At 47.2% G+C, this 15,242-nt stretch overlaps 1 long non-coding RNA gene across 1 annotated transcript in view; it reads right to left on the bottom strand.

The window, feature by feature from the left end:
• The window catches only part of LOC140219336 (uncharacterized), a 35,089-nt gene extending 21,648 nt beyond the window's left edge, over positions 1–13,441 (bottom strand). Inside the window, exons 1-2 of the long non-coding RNA XR_011895538.1 lie at positions 13,310–13,441; positions 13,172–13,251 (exon numbers count right to left, since the gene is read on the bottom strand). This is a non-coding gene — a long non-coding RNA (uncharacterized lncRNA). The remainder of the gene's footprint in view (positions 1–13,171; positions 13,252–13,309) is intronic.
• Between the last annotated feature and the right edge of the window lie 1,801 nt (positions 13,442–15,242).

Here is a 15,242-nt window from a genome sequence, read left to right on the forward strand (position 1 = left end):
ATGTATTTACCACATATATACGACGCGCATGAGACAGGCATAGACGATGAAGCCCGTGCGCGCGACTATCCGCGATCGTCGTCTTCGTCAGTCCTCTCATCATTGTTCGCTACCGAAGCGTCTAGTAGCATGATGACCCTCGGTGGCAAATGCGTTTTCCCGGTGCTTCGTAGGGTATTTGTGATATCGCTTCAGTGGAGAGGCGTGATCGATATCGGAGGAGGATCGAGAGATTGTAACTTGTAAGTCGCGTCCGCCGCTTGGCACAAGACACAGTATGGGCCTAAGTAGGACGTAATCAGCTTCTCACAAAGACAAAGTCTCCATGCTGGTTTCCAGAGAAGCACGATGTTCCCGAGGTTAAAGTGGGCATCGTGGTGACAAGCGTCACGTATGCGTTGTTGCTTTTCTTGGGAAGTAGTCAGACGCAGGCGTGCAATCTTACGTGCCTCGGTAGCTCTATGCATTGTATCTCGGGCTCATCCTGACGTTTTATCGAGAACAGTTGGGAGGATCCTGTCAAACGGTAGTATAGGGTCTCGTCCATACAATAGAAAAAGAAATGCAGAGAAACCAGAAGAATCATGGCGGGACGTATCGTAGGTGAATATGACGAACGGCAGAGCGGCGTCCCAGTCACGGTGGTCGGTAGAGACGTACATAACGAGCATTGCTGTGACAATCATATTGAGCAATTTTGTGAGGCCGTTGGTCTGAGGGTGATGCGCCATCGTAAACTTCTGCTTCGTAGGGCACGTGCGCAAGATGTCCTGGACAACCTATGAAGGAAAATAGCGGCCCCGGTCTGTAAGAAGTCGTCGGAGAGCGCCGTTGTGACGTATCACGGCGTCGAGAAGGGAGTGAGCGACGCTGGTTGCAGAGAGATGATGATGTGTTGTGTTTAGTGGCGCAAGGGCCAGGTTTGGCCAAAGAGCACCATGACAAGTTTTAATGTTGATGTACTATGGAAGATGTGACTTGGCTGTAAAGTGGCCTAAAAATAGTCGCTGTGAAGTGCGTAAAATCTACGCGCTATAAAATTATGGCGATGATTAATGACGAGTACTATGAACATTAAAATCCATCGTAGAAGGATGATGCAAATTATAAAATATATAAGATGGTAAAATTACTTGGAGCACTGCTGCCTCGCCAGAGCCCTTGAACCACAAGGGCCTAGAGGCATGTGCTATTCAAAGTAATTATCATAGCGCCATCCTCTGAAGAGAGGAGACGCTACGAACATGTGGGGCTAAAGACATGAAACACAACATCTTTCAGATAACTTAGAACTGCGACGGTGTCAAATAGCGGTTCTGGGCCGAGTAACATTACTGGATGAAGGGGGATCTGCTGCTGGTATGCTATGGGAAAATGTTTCTTTCTTTCATATTCGGCTTTCCGACACTCCAGAAGGACGTGGAGGACGGTGAGCCTCTCCCCGCATCTACCGCAGGTTGGAGGCTCGTTTCCGGTGAGTAAATAGTTATGTGTGCCAAATGTGTGTCCTATTCTTAGACGACAAAATAGGACATCTGTCCGGCGTGATTTTGTTACGGAAGGCCAGAATCGTAACTGTGGCTTTATCACGTGGAGCTTATTATTTGTTTCCGCGTCCCATAGGCGTTGCCACTGGTTCCGTAGTTTCCTCCGTAAGAAGGGCTTCAGGTCTGTGACAGGAACTGCAGCGGTGTGATTAGCAGAATGTGATGCAACTGACGTGGCCATCTGGTCCGCCAGGACGTTACCTTCGATGCCCCTATGACCTGGCACCCAGCATATGATGACATGCTGATTACCTATATACGCTTTACACAGAGCAGAATAGAGTTCGTTAATTACCGGATTTTTGTGGTTACAGAATGCCATCAGGGCCTTCACAACACTAAGGGAATCCGTATATATGACTGCTTTCTGGAGTTTTGATTTTCTGATATGCTTCACAGCCGACAATAGTGCGTAGGCCTCAGCCGTAAAGATACTAGTTTCCGCATGTAGTACATCGGTTTCCGAGAAGGATGGCCCGACGGCTGCGTAGGACACCCCGTCGTGTGACTTCGATGCGTCTGTGTAGAACTCCGTGCAGGAGTGTTTGTGCTGGAGTTCCCGGAAATGCATTTGGATTTCAATGTCTGAAGCGTGTTTCGTAACTTGCATGAAAGATACATCGCATTGTATGAGCTGCCACTCCCAAGGAGGTAGCAGCTTGGCTGGATGCATTAGCCGAAGTTCGAGGAGTGGAACACGCATTTCATGACTAAGCTCCCTCACACGCAGCGAGAAAGGCTGTCTTACGGAAGGACGATTACGAAACAGTGTAGCATATGTCATATCATTAATGGTGTTAAAACAGGGATGTTCAGGATTAGAGTGGACTTTCAAAAAATATGTTTGGCTGATGTATGTTCTCTGGATATGAAGTGACCACTCATTCGATTCTGCATATAGACTTTGTATGGGACTCGTTCAGAAAGCACCAGTGGCCAGCCGGATTCCTAGATGGTGGACTGGGTCCAGCATCTTTAGTGCGCTCGGGGCGGCAGAGTGATAAATCACGGCACCATAGTCTAATCGTGATCGAATGAGGCTTTTATAGAGTTTCAATAAACACTTCCTGTCACTACCCCACGTAGTGTGGGATAGAAGTTTCATTATGTTCATTGTTTTTAGACATTTTTCTTTAAGATGTTTAATGTGGGAGACGAAAGTGAGTCTGTAGTCAAGTATGATACCTAGGAATTTGTGCTCTTTGATGATAGGTATTCGTTGTCCACACAGTTCTAAGGAAGGATCCGGAACCAGGCCTCTCTTTCTTGTAAAAACAACACAAGAGCTTTTGTTAGGGTTGATCTTAAATCCATTCTTGTCTGCCCACATTGAGACTTTGTTCAGGCCATGCTGTACCTGTCTCTCGCACACTGCGAGGTTACAGGATTTGAAAGCTATCTGAATGTCGTCCACGTAGACAGAATAAAAGATTGCCGGTGGTAATGAAGCGCGAAGCGTGTTCATCTTCACGATGAAGAGTGTGCAGCTGAGCACGCCTCCTTGGGGTACACCCGTTTCTTGCGTAAAAGGACGCGAAAGTACATTACCGACTTTTACCCGGAATGTACGACTGGACAAATAGCTTTCTATGAGGTTTAGCATATTACCATGGATGCCCATTTCCGACAAGTCTCTTAAGATTCCGTAACGCCACGTCGTATCATACGCCTTCTCCATATCTAGGAATATGGATAACAAAAACTGTTTGTGTACAAACGCGTCCCGGATATTTGCTTCTACACGTACAAGATGGTCAGTTGTGGAGCGCCCTTCTCGGAAGCCGCACTGATAAGGATCAAGCATTTTGCTCTGTTCAAGGAAATGAATGAGTCGCCGGTTTATCATTTTTTCAAACACTTTACAAATGCAACTTGTGAGGGCTATCGGGCGGTAACTTGCCACTGAGGAAGGGTCTTTGCCTTGTTTCAAAACAGGGACCACAATGGCTTCCTTCCACGCGGTTGGAAGGTACCCTGCATTCCAGATGGTGTTTAAAAGTGTGAGTAGTGTAAGTTGCGTGTCATTGTGTAAGTTTTTGAGCATTTCATACATGACTCTATCAGATCCTGGTGCGGAGCTCTTGCATGCGCTCAGGGCAGCTCTTAATTCGGCAATACTAAAAGAACGGTTGTAAGGCTCATTCTCTCGACATTTTCTTGTTAGTGGCTTACGTTCTTCTATTTGCTTATATTTCAGGAAGGATTGCGAATAATGATTTGAACTTGATACGCTCTCAAAGTGCTCCCCAAGTGAGTCTGCCTGGTCTTGCAGTGTATCGCCCTGTGTATTTACCAGAGGAAGCGAATATGTTTGTCGCCCTATAATTCTATTTACCTTGTTCCATACTTTGGCCTCATCTGTATAAGAGTTTATACTTGATAAAAACTTCTCCCAACTTTCTCTTCTAGCCTGTCGGCGGGTTCTCCTGCCTTGAGACTTAACTTTCTTAAAGTTAACAAGATTCTCTGCAGTGGGCGAAGCGCGTAGCAACCCCCACGCTTTGTTTTGATTCCTACGTGCGACTCTACATTCATCGTTCCACCACGGGACATGCCGTTTGCATGCCGAGCCACTTACTTCACGTATGCATTTAGATGCGGCATCTATAATAAAAGCTGTAAGGTAATCCACAGCAGCATCAATTTGTAACGAGGACATGTCATCCCATGATATACTAGTTATGGTTCGGAATTTCTCCCAGTCGGCTGTGTCAACCTGCCACCTAGGAGCCTGTGGTAGATATTCGTTTTCTTTAAGTGTTCTTAATAGTATGGGGAAGTGGTCGCTTCCGTAAGGATTGTTCGAAACTTCCCACTCCAGTTCAGGCAGTATAGACGGGGAAACTATGCTGAGATCAATTGAGGAAAAGGAATTATTTGCAAGACAGTAATAGGTGGGTTTCTTCTTATTCAAAAGGCACGCACCAGAAGAAAAAAGGAACTGTTCAACAAGACGACCTCGCGCATCTATACGACAGTCACCCCACAGGGAGCTGTGCGCATTGAGATCGCCAAGAACAACATAAGGTTCTGGCAATTCGTCTATAAATGACTGGAATTCATGTTTGTTTAATTTGTAGTGTGGGGGTACGTAAAGCGAGCTAATGGTGATGAGTTTGTTTAGGAGGACAGCTCGGACTGCCACTGCTTCAAGAGGCGTTTGGAGCTGTAAATGTTGACACGCAATGCTTTTGTGGATAACTATAGCTACCCCTCCCGATGATGCGATAGCATCATCGCGATCTTTGCGAAAAGTTATATACTGTCGGAGAAAGTTTGTGTGTTTTGATTTTAGGTGTGTTTCCTGTAAACACAGCACTTTTGGATTGTGTTTGTGTATGAGTTCTTGTACGTCATCCAGGTTTCTAAGAAGACCTCTGACGTTCCATTGAATAATTTGTGTATCCATATTTAGAGTAAATTGGTGCTGTGTGTACGGAAACGGAAAGATGTCTTAGATTACAGAGCCCTTTCGAGGCCCTGTAATAGGTGTTTTGTTCTTTTTGAAGCGTTCGAGCGATTCTCGACGCTCCTTAGGCGCTTGGTGCGCCTTGGGGACAGGTGTAGTGTCCATTGCCTCGTGTGAGGCGCCGGACAAGCGCTCTTGCGAGCGAGTGGTTTTCAGAGGGAGTCCCGCCTTGGAGGGCAAGACCCCTGTGCCCACCAGCCCGGAGGTCGATGGGGCTCCCTGAGGGATTTGGCTGCGCTGGCCGTTGCCAGCGCTGGAAGGGGCCTCGGAGGCTGGGGCAGCGTCGGCTGCGTCCACCTTCGGGGTCGATGGCCCCGTCTGCTGGGTAGACGGAGCAGCGCTAGCTGCAACCGCCGCGGGGGCAGATGGCGTAACCGCCGACTCACTGCCTGTGGGTCGGACAGCCGCCGGAGGCCGTTGTGACGCTGCCCCCTTACGCGCCACATCGGCAAAGCTACTCTTAGACAGGTATGCTACCCGCCTGCGTGCCTCTTTGTACGATATGTTTTCTTTAACTTTGATTGTGACTATTTCTTTTTCTTTCTTCCAAGACGGGCACGACCGCGAGTATGCGGCGTGCTCGCCTTCACAGTTTACACAATGGAGAGTGTTCACGCAAGCTTCAGAAGTATGTTCGTGTGCACTGCACTTCGCACAGGTTTGACGGCCTCGGCAGCTCTGCGAACTGTGGCCGAAGCGTTGGCATTTGAAACATCTAAGCGGATTTGGCACATATGGCCTAACACGGAGCTTGATGTACCCGGCCTCTACAGACTCGGGCAGAATACTTGAGCCAAAAGTCAATATAAGGTGTTTGGTCTTGATTTCTTTGCTGTCACGCCTGATCTTAATTCTTTTAACATTGATAACGTTCTGGTCACTGAAGCCCTCCAAGAGTTCATCCTCAGTGAGCTCCAGCAAGTCATCGTCCGAGACAACACCACGGCTTGTGTTCATGGTACGGTGCGGGGTTACTGTTACTTGGGTCTCCCCAAATGACACAAGTTTCGGCAGCTTCTCATACTGCTTCTGATTTTGGAGCTCCAAAAGGAGATCACCACTTGACATTCTCGAAACCTTATATCCTGTACCGAAAACTTCGGTCAAACACTTGGAAACAAGGAATGGTGAAATTGATCGCACAAGTTTGTCTGGCTTTTCTGAGTGAATCACGTGGAATCGAGGAAAGTTGTGGACTTGTTGTCCGAAAAATTGAAAGAGATCTTCGGTGCGCCCTCGTTTCTGAGGGCGATCAGGAAGTTTGGGGAAGGAAGTTTCCATGAAAATGTATAAAAATTCGGCAACAGCGCCGACCGCCCACCACGGAGCCCAACGAGGGGACGCGGCAGAGCTTGCATGCAAGTCTGCACGACGCCAGTCGTACGCCGCCACTATAACCAAATATGGTGTACCCAAGGTTGGATAGCCACACAGGGTTAACCCTTGCCGCCAAGGTAAACGGAAGTAAACAGAAGAGAGAAGGAGACAGGAAAGGTGGAAAGTAAGGGAAAGACGAAGGTTGTAGGGAGAGAGTGACAGGAAAAGGCGACTGCCGATTTCCTCCAGGTGGGTCAGTCTGGAGGTGCCGTCTATGTGAAGCCGAGGCCGAAGAGGTGTGTTGCCTCCGCCGGGGGGCCTTAAAGGTCCAAACACCCAGCTTCGGCTCAACCACCAGGATCCCCTTTTCCCCAGACACGGCTAAGCCGCGCACGGCTACGCGCGGGAGGGTCCAACCATCGTGTGCTCGGGTACGTGGTGTCGCAACACACCAAACGCCTGCTTGCGCAGACGCCCCTGCGGGGGTTGCAGAGAGAGTCCGCGCGATAGCGTACCAGGTGGTGTAGTCCGTAGCAAATGCTATCCACATGTTCCCGCTAAGCGATACAGGAAAAGAGCCAAGGAGATCAAGACCAACACGAAATAATGGCGCAGATGGTATTTCAATGGGCTGAATACGGCCAACTGGTGGAGAAGCTGGTTTTTTGCCGTGCTGACAAGATTTGCTGGACGCGACGTAACGGCAAACGAAACGGTAAATACCGGGCGAAAAGGAATGACGCCGAACACGGTCAAATGTCTTTTAGACTCCGAAATCACCAGTGGTTGGGAAATCGTGCAACTGTGCGACTAGTCTCGCGCATATGCTTGGGAACGACCATTAGCAGTTCAGGGCCATCAAGGTACATCTTGTAACGGTACAATATGGCACCTCGCAGCACAAATGAACGTGAAGAGGCGCAAGATGGCAAGTCCGTCAGGCTGAGAATGATGTCTCTCAGGCGAGGGTCACGTCGTTGCGCGAGGACGCAAGATGACTCGCCGGCCTCAGGATTGTCTGGTGGCTCTGCTGGATGACGTGACAAGCAATGAGCGCCCTCTTAGAGCCTGGCTATTTCATACATTACTGCGTAACATTATTCTGGGAGCCGTAGAGCTCACCGATCGAGACGTCCAGCTGGATCTTTCAAATGGGAAAGCCAGCATAGGGCGTGGTGATCGGTGATAACCGGGAAACGCCGTCCACAGAGGCAGGGGAGAAATTTACCCAATGCTCAACCAAGGGTGAGGCATTCGCGTTCGGTGATCGAGTAATTGCGTTCGACTGGTAACAAGATGGTTAGCGTACAGAATGACACGGTCGCAACTGCGCTGTCATTGTGCCAAAACAGCGCCGATACCGTGGCCGCTGGCATCGGTGCGAACCTCCGTTGGGACGTACGCATCAAGGTGGCCGAGAAACGGTGGCTACGTGAGTCGCATCATCAGCTCAGCAAAGGCACTAGCTTGGTCGGCACCCCAGCCAGAGTTGCGTCTTTCTTAAGACGTTCTGTTAGAGGGCGTGCGATGTCAGCAAAATTACGCCCTAATCTGGGGAAGCAGGAGCACAGGCCTAACAAGCTTCGAAGGTCGGTACCGCAGGTGGGTACAGGGAAATCCTTGACCGCGCAAACTTCCTCCAGATCGGAATAAACACGGGAAGAGTTAAAGAGGTCTCAGAGCACAGTAAGTTGCCGGTGGCCGTAGTGACATTTCGTCGAACTGAGCTGAAGTCTCACCTTGCGGAATACTGGAAGAACTGGCGAGGGACGCTCGAGGTGTGTGTCAAAAGGCGGCGAAAAAACGATGACATCATCGACGTAGCACAAGCAGATTGCCCACTTTAAGCCGTGAAGGAGGGCGTCCATAATTCGTTCAAATATGGCGGGAGCATTGCATAGCATTGCACGAAAGCCCCTCCCAACCTCAACGTGAAGGCTGAGCGAGCCGCGCGAATACTATCCCACCGCTGCACGAACAGTTATGGCACAACACCCCGCAACCCTCGGGGAAGGGGGAAGGAATGCGGCGGAGGCGATGGAGAACAAGGAGGAGGCGACGACGACAAAGAAGCGATAAAAGACAACAGGGATAGACTGGTCATGTACCACCACATACTCACACAATACACGAAACAAAGAGAAGCATACCCACAACCCCACAAACAACTCTACAGGTCTCAAGAAATAGATTGGAGAAGGTTGCAAACCAGAACGTTCTGAAACCCAGTACCCTTAGAATAAATACAATACAATACCCAGAGGCGAGTTGCAAGCTCTGCAAGTGCGAACACGCAGACATGGCACACATCTTATGGAAATGCACAGAGATCAGCTCAATATATGTAGAGGGCAACATAGAACCGGACCTTCTCAAGGAGCGATGGCTAAGCACTCTGACTAGGTCGGAACTAGACGACCAACTATGGGCTATCCAGCGGGCCGTGGCAGCGGTGGAAAGGCTATGCCTCACCGTACATAATGCCCGGCTGGCCTGAGCCCGGGCTGGCAACCTCGCAGGTCCTTTTTCTATTAAAGTTTTTTCCATCCATCCGTCCATTGCATAGCCCGAATGGCATAACCTTAAACTGATAAGGCCCATCATGTGTAATAAACGCCGTCTTTTCATGATTCGTGTTGTCAACTGCAATCTGCCCATATCCGGAGCGCGTCTATGAAAGAAAAATACTTGGAACCACTCAGAGAGTCGAGGACGTCATGTGTCCGATGTAAGGGGTACTGGTTTTTCTTTTTACTTGGTTAAGATTCCGGTATACGATACAGAAGCGCCCCAGCTCTTGTCTTTCTTTATAACGAGCACGACGATAGATGGCCATGTGCGACGATATTACGGGAAACCTTTTCGTCAACATCATTTTGTAAATCTGGGCGCTGAGCGGTGGAGACACATTAGGGACGTCGGTGTATGGGTTTGGCATCACGGGGGCGAATCCCTCGCTTGACAACTGTTGTTTAGCCCAGTCGTCGGTCATTAAGATAAAAAAATGTCCTGGCACGATATGAGGAAGACACTTACTATCATGTTTTTTAAACCCTGAACCTACCACTACTATGCTGTTACTCTAACGTCTAATTTTTTATTACTTTTCTGTTATATTGCCGGTTGTGTTGCCATTTCTACTGCCGGTTAGTACCTTACTTCGTTTTCTTTTTTAATTTTTCTTCGCCATCGTCTACTAGCATGTATACTAAGTTTTGTTTACCGTTGTACAAATAGGTTAACCATTCTATAACAATGACCATGGTGATTCTTGATGCTTTTGCCCCCCCCCCTTATGTAATACCCTGAAAGGGGTCCTTAAGGGACAATAAATTATAAACGATATAAGTGCGTGCACGTGTCCAGCCGGAAGGTCAGTGGCGATCATATTCGTTATGCTATGTAACATCGTGGGGTTCGAATGACTAGCAGCAGGATCAGTTAAGACGGAAACAAGATAGTCGGAGCCTGGCGCTAGGGTTGCAAGGGTGATACCCTGGGGTATTACTTGAGGGCATAGTCCAAAATTCACAATAGGGAGACGTGCGGCATTGCCCTTTATACTGGTGACCGAGTAGGGGAACATGACATTCTGCGAACAGAGCATGGCAGCGTTGGGCCACACGATGTAATCGCCGTAGTCCGCAGAGGGATCAGGTGAGACATCGATGTACGTCACGGCTAGATGTGGTAGACGAAAGTAGTCGGCGGAACACAGTCGACTCGGCGCAGGATCTGAAGGCTCATCAGCATGAGATAAGTGAAGGTGGATCACCCTTCAAGGCAATGCGAGCCGAATGTGCGGAAAGAAAGTCAAGTCGTATGATGATTTCGTGTGGGCACTGATCCAATATGTAAAAGAAAACTGAAGTTTGGCGTCCGGCAACAGTGACAAGGGTGGTACGTAATCCAGCAACAGCCGGATTCGCACCATCGGCTACGCGGACTATAGCGATCGGAGCAGGGGTAAGAACTTTTCTTCAGACGACTACGGAGGTTTGAGTTTATGACCGGTATGCTGGCACCGGCGACAATGAGTGCCATGACGGGTATACCGTCCACGACTACGTTGATAAGGTTGTGATGTCCATTTAGTGTGAGCAGAGGAATTTCAGGTTTATTCGACGTGGGAGGCTAACCTCTGGGAGCAGCGCCCGTCAGTTTTCTGATGAACGGCGGGAATATGAGGGAGAAGGAGAGTGACAACGCAGAGGCGAGCGGTGCAGGTGTCGGGATGGCGAAAGGGCAACGTTTCGTTGTGCCCGCCATAATGGCGGAGGGCTGTCGTCGCCATTGTGTACCGGCACTCGGGAACTACACTCTAAAACAGAAGCAGATGGGCCATACTGCGGAATTCTGATAACGAGGACGAACGAATGGCCTTCTGTATACCTCAGGTGTGGTGGGCGGACGGTACTCAGGATAGTAAAGCATCTGTAATCATGCGTTTGCTGGTTATTGACGCACGACGGCTTCGATAAGCGAAATGGCTGCACGAAAAGGCTGCAAGAGGCCTCCCCAGTTCCACTGGGGAGGCCCCTTCAATCTCGCGGAGGATGATGCGCACAATGATGTCGGATACATCAGGAACGGGTGGAATGGGTTGGGAGAAGGATGTTCTTGCAAGGAGACGTCGAAGCCGTGCTCGGAAGACGTGTGAAGTTTGGAGTAACACGCTGACTGATACTTCTATATATGCATGATTATGAGCATGTATATAGACATATACATGATGACTTATATATATATATATATATATTGCCACGTGCGTTAATTTCGGCTTGTAGCGACCCGAGCTAGCTCGCGTCGCTTGACGTGTTTCGATTATGGACGCGAAACGTATACATACGGGACCACCGCTGATATAGTAGGCCTCAATATTCTCCCTCGTGGTCTTATTTTTATGCGCGGAAAGTATTGTGGTGTATTTATATATTGGAGTGCACCCATGTTCAGAGCAATGCCACGCGACATGCATATTCATAATCCCATATGTGCATAAACTATCACACAGCCTCAGGAATGTAGCAGGCAGATTTGATATAAAGGTTGTTTTTTTCTGCCTCTAACAAGTTGGTCAAAATTTGTGCTAAGATTGATAGGAAATTGGCCCAGGCTCCTATATATACTTGGGGCGCCCACCCAGCAACTATCAATCGCGACTTACCCTCGACCACGTCCTTTCCCGCGCAGAGCCAACGGCGCGGGATATGATCTTATCGCACTTGAATTTTATACGTAAGCTCACGGCAACGGCGACATATATATTGAGCCGCCGATATAATTGCTGTTGAAATAAACGTGAAAATTTCACGAGGAACAAACCACGTTCCTTCTCTAGGCGGTGATAAGGCTGTGAACGATACTCTTAAAAATGGGCAGGTAAATCTACACCAAGTGACCATTGGTCGAGTTTGCAAACAAATATAGCCCATAGCCTCGTGAAGGAGGGCGAAATACAGAAAGAATGCTAACGCTATAAGAAAAGTGATGGCAGCGAGAAGCAGTGCAAACAACAAAGACATATATGATGACACTGGAAATAAGAATTTCCTAATATTTCACGCATATAAGCGCAATGTTTCGAGCCATGTGCTCATATAAAAAAAATGAAAAGAAAAGAAGTACGCATAGTTGGCTATTCTTTCATTGGAAGACGCACATGCGCCGAATAGGAAAAAATGAGGCTGTGTATAAGTTATTAGCAGCACTACAGTTCCTATTCCGCATTCTTTTGAGAGCACTCAATAAAGGGAGAATAATCTTTCACCCAGAAAGGAAGAAAAATTTCTTGTGCATATGCACACCACCTCGCCCGTTGTCGGGAAGATAAATCCTGAAGGTGCTCAATGGAGGCGCGGTCACGTGTTCGATCTTCGCAGAAGCCGCTCAGCAGCTCTGTCTACGGTCTGTAATGCACTATTCCAGTAAGTACAAGATCCTTTCATTCACCGTGTCCCCCACTGAGCCACCACTCCCTCTCGTGGCAGGCATCGGGTATTTGTTTCCGTGAGGCCATCGATGCCAAGAAAGACGCACTAGCATTTCTCTTTGTAAAATGCGTTCTGTATACAGGTATGTATTAATCAAGGCATGAAATAAAGAGCTAAACCTTGAATATAAATGGCCCACTTCGCTATGTCGACCTTCTCGATCTCGCTCTAGACTGTCGTCGATGCACACTAAAGCCCTTGTTTATCAGGAACCGTCAAATCAGCATATCAGCTGTTTATCCATTCCACTCACGAGTGGTGACAGATGGAAATGCTCAACAAATACACCAGCCTCGCGGCCTACCATGAATGCAGTAAACACGCGCACGCTGAGGTCTTAGTGATTAATACGTTTGCCCGCCAGTGCACAAAGAACAGTAGCGTCATCATATGCGTCACCTCGAACGGTCGCGAGGGCATTTGCAATCGTAGTGTGTCACCTTACCACGCCCTTTCCCGACTGCCTGTACTTGGTAGATACAGAAGCCCTTACAATTCCATAAAGAGATTGTTGTGCTATACTGATACTTATAACCTTACCATACGCATATATTCTGCATTTACGTGGGCATTAGTTCGCTAGCTCTAGCATTCGGTGGAAAATACCATTTGTACATTTATGTGTAAATTATTCGCAGTTAAACAGACCGACCCCGCAACAGATAACAACTTCGCGAAACGAAGCAGGAAAGAAAAAGAAAGATTCGCTTGACGGACTTCTCTAAAGAAGTTCTACGGCTGTAAGTAGACGTCTCGAAGTTGCACTGTACCATCTAGTATAGTATTAGCGGTACTACAATGCTCAGTTGGGTTTTATAAAGAAAGATGAAAATACCGTCACTTACTGTAATTCATCATTACCATGGAATTTGAGGACGACCCTTTGCCGCCTCTGTCGAACCACCAATCACTGCCTTCACTGTGCCTGAAAGACGAACCACTATTAATATCAGCCAAGAATACTATGGAGCTTTGAAACTTACTTTTCAGAGCCATTTATATAGGATTCAGTGAGGAATATAGTATTATTTGTTATGTTGACCTTGACGTCATTTTGACACTTTGGGGCACCAATCTGATTAGAATAATAAACCCACAATTTCTGGGTGGCGTTCCAAAACTGCAAGAAAAAAAAGGTGTAGATAACCAAGTGATCAAATCAAGTAATGCTGAAATATAATGTGCAAAACAAAAACACAAAACAACAAAAACATTCTTAAAAAGGTGTTAAGGTACTGCATATTGTGCGCGCTCCTTACAGCATGCCGGATTTATGGCTGAGAGCAGTGGTTAACTCAATGCTGGTAATATGAATTACCAGTTACTGAAACACATCGTTAGGGAAGTCACGTTTCCGGCGCGCAATAAATAGGTAAATAAATTTCTCATTAAGTTTTAGGTAACGTGCCGGTCGCTTCCTTTATATTAAGTTATATTTGATTTCATTGCCGCAGCCAAATATGGCAATTTTGAGACAAAGGAAAACGTGAACAATTATTGGTATAGACGTTGTGGCTCAAAGTGATATCGGTGTAAAACTTCTGCAAATTTCGTATTTAATATCACAGTCACACTCTTTAATGCATAAGGAAATGCGAGCTTGTCCGGCGTGTGAATATTGTACTTGGATTTTATGATTTTCATTGGCCACACAGAAAGCACAGCGATAGAATGCGCTAAATAAACGAAGCCCTTACAGACAGTGTGAAGTGTAAATTACTCCGAACACCAAATTACAGTCTCTTGTCCACGTGTCTGCTTACGGTATGTTTATTTTTGAGGAAAGTATATTTTTTTAAGAATACTTGTCCTGCCTCCAGGAAGGCACTGATTAAGGGGAAAACTATGCGACTACATCAAAATTAAACAAGCGATATGCAAACAGGCAAGAAAGCATCAACGATAAGAAAGCTTCATTCTCACACTGTAATGGCATGTCAGATCAATACTGTCAATACAAAAAGTAGGAATAAATAAAAACTAAGGAAAGGAAAAAGTAAGCACGGTGGCATACTAGTAATATTACATGGAAATTCGTGGCAAGAAAGTAGACATACAACGCTGCTGTTGCCATATAAATTGCCAAATAACTACAATCGGAAGTGCGAAAAGAAGAAATGTGAAAATAAAGAGAATGCGTTTGACAAGGCAACAAGAAATAAATTCTGCGATCCACGATAAGCTACAAGTTTAGCGCCAATAAATGGTCTAAGAATCCACACATGAGCTGCTCATAAAAATAAATTTGTTTAACATAAATAATACAAAATTAATAGGTAGCAACCTACAAAAGTACTGGAAATTGTAAGGCAATAGAAAACCATAGAGGGTTCAGTCATCAGAATGTTGGAGCAAAGGCTGAAAAATTGCCTTCGATACATCCAGAAAAAAAAAATATTCCGGTACACTGAAAAAGACCGTCAATGTGCACCTTGTGACCACGCGCAGTCTGCCTGTTACTGCCGTCTCAGTATGCACCGGAGCCCTCGGATAAAAGCGCCATCCAGTGGCGGCCAGGCGCTCGCGCCGATTCACATTGTCTTTTCTTTTTTTTGGACGCGACGGCCCGAGCAAAACCTGTCAGCGCGCGCTATATCGGAGGCCATGGTTGGAGCTAAATGCAGTACGGTTCCCGGACAGGCAGTAGCATGCCGGAGAGGACAAACACAATGGGTTTGCTAACTTCGTGTGCTTACCAGTTTTAATCTTAAATTATTTGAATTCCGGCTCCTTATAATCTGACGTGTGGCCCTTCGTACCTGTCAGGCACGCATTTAGCAGCAGATAATTCCGTCTTGCACCTTTATTAGAGGTTCCCTTAACCACCCTGACCTCATAGGTGAGAGAAAACTTTCTTGTCTTCGCTATCCTTCGGATGGATGCTCCCACTTTCCTCTTTTATCTGCATTTTCACTG

The sequence above is a fragment of the Dermacentor andersoni genome, chromosome 7 (genome assembly GCF_023375885.2).
Source record: "Dermacentor andersoni chromosome 7, qqDerAnde1_hic_scaffold, whole genome shotgun sequence".
Lineage (NCBI taxonomy): Eukaryota > Metazoa > Arthropoda > Arachnida > Ixodida > Ixodidae > Dermacentor > Dermacentor andersoni.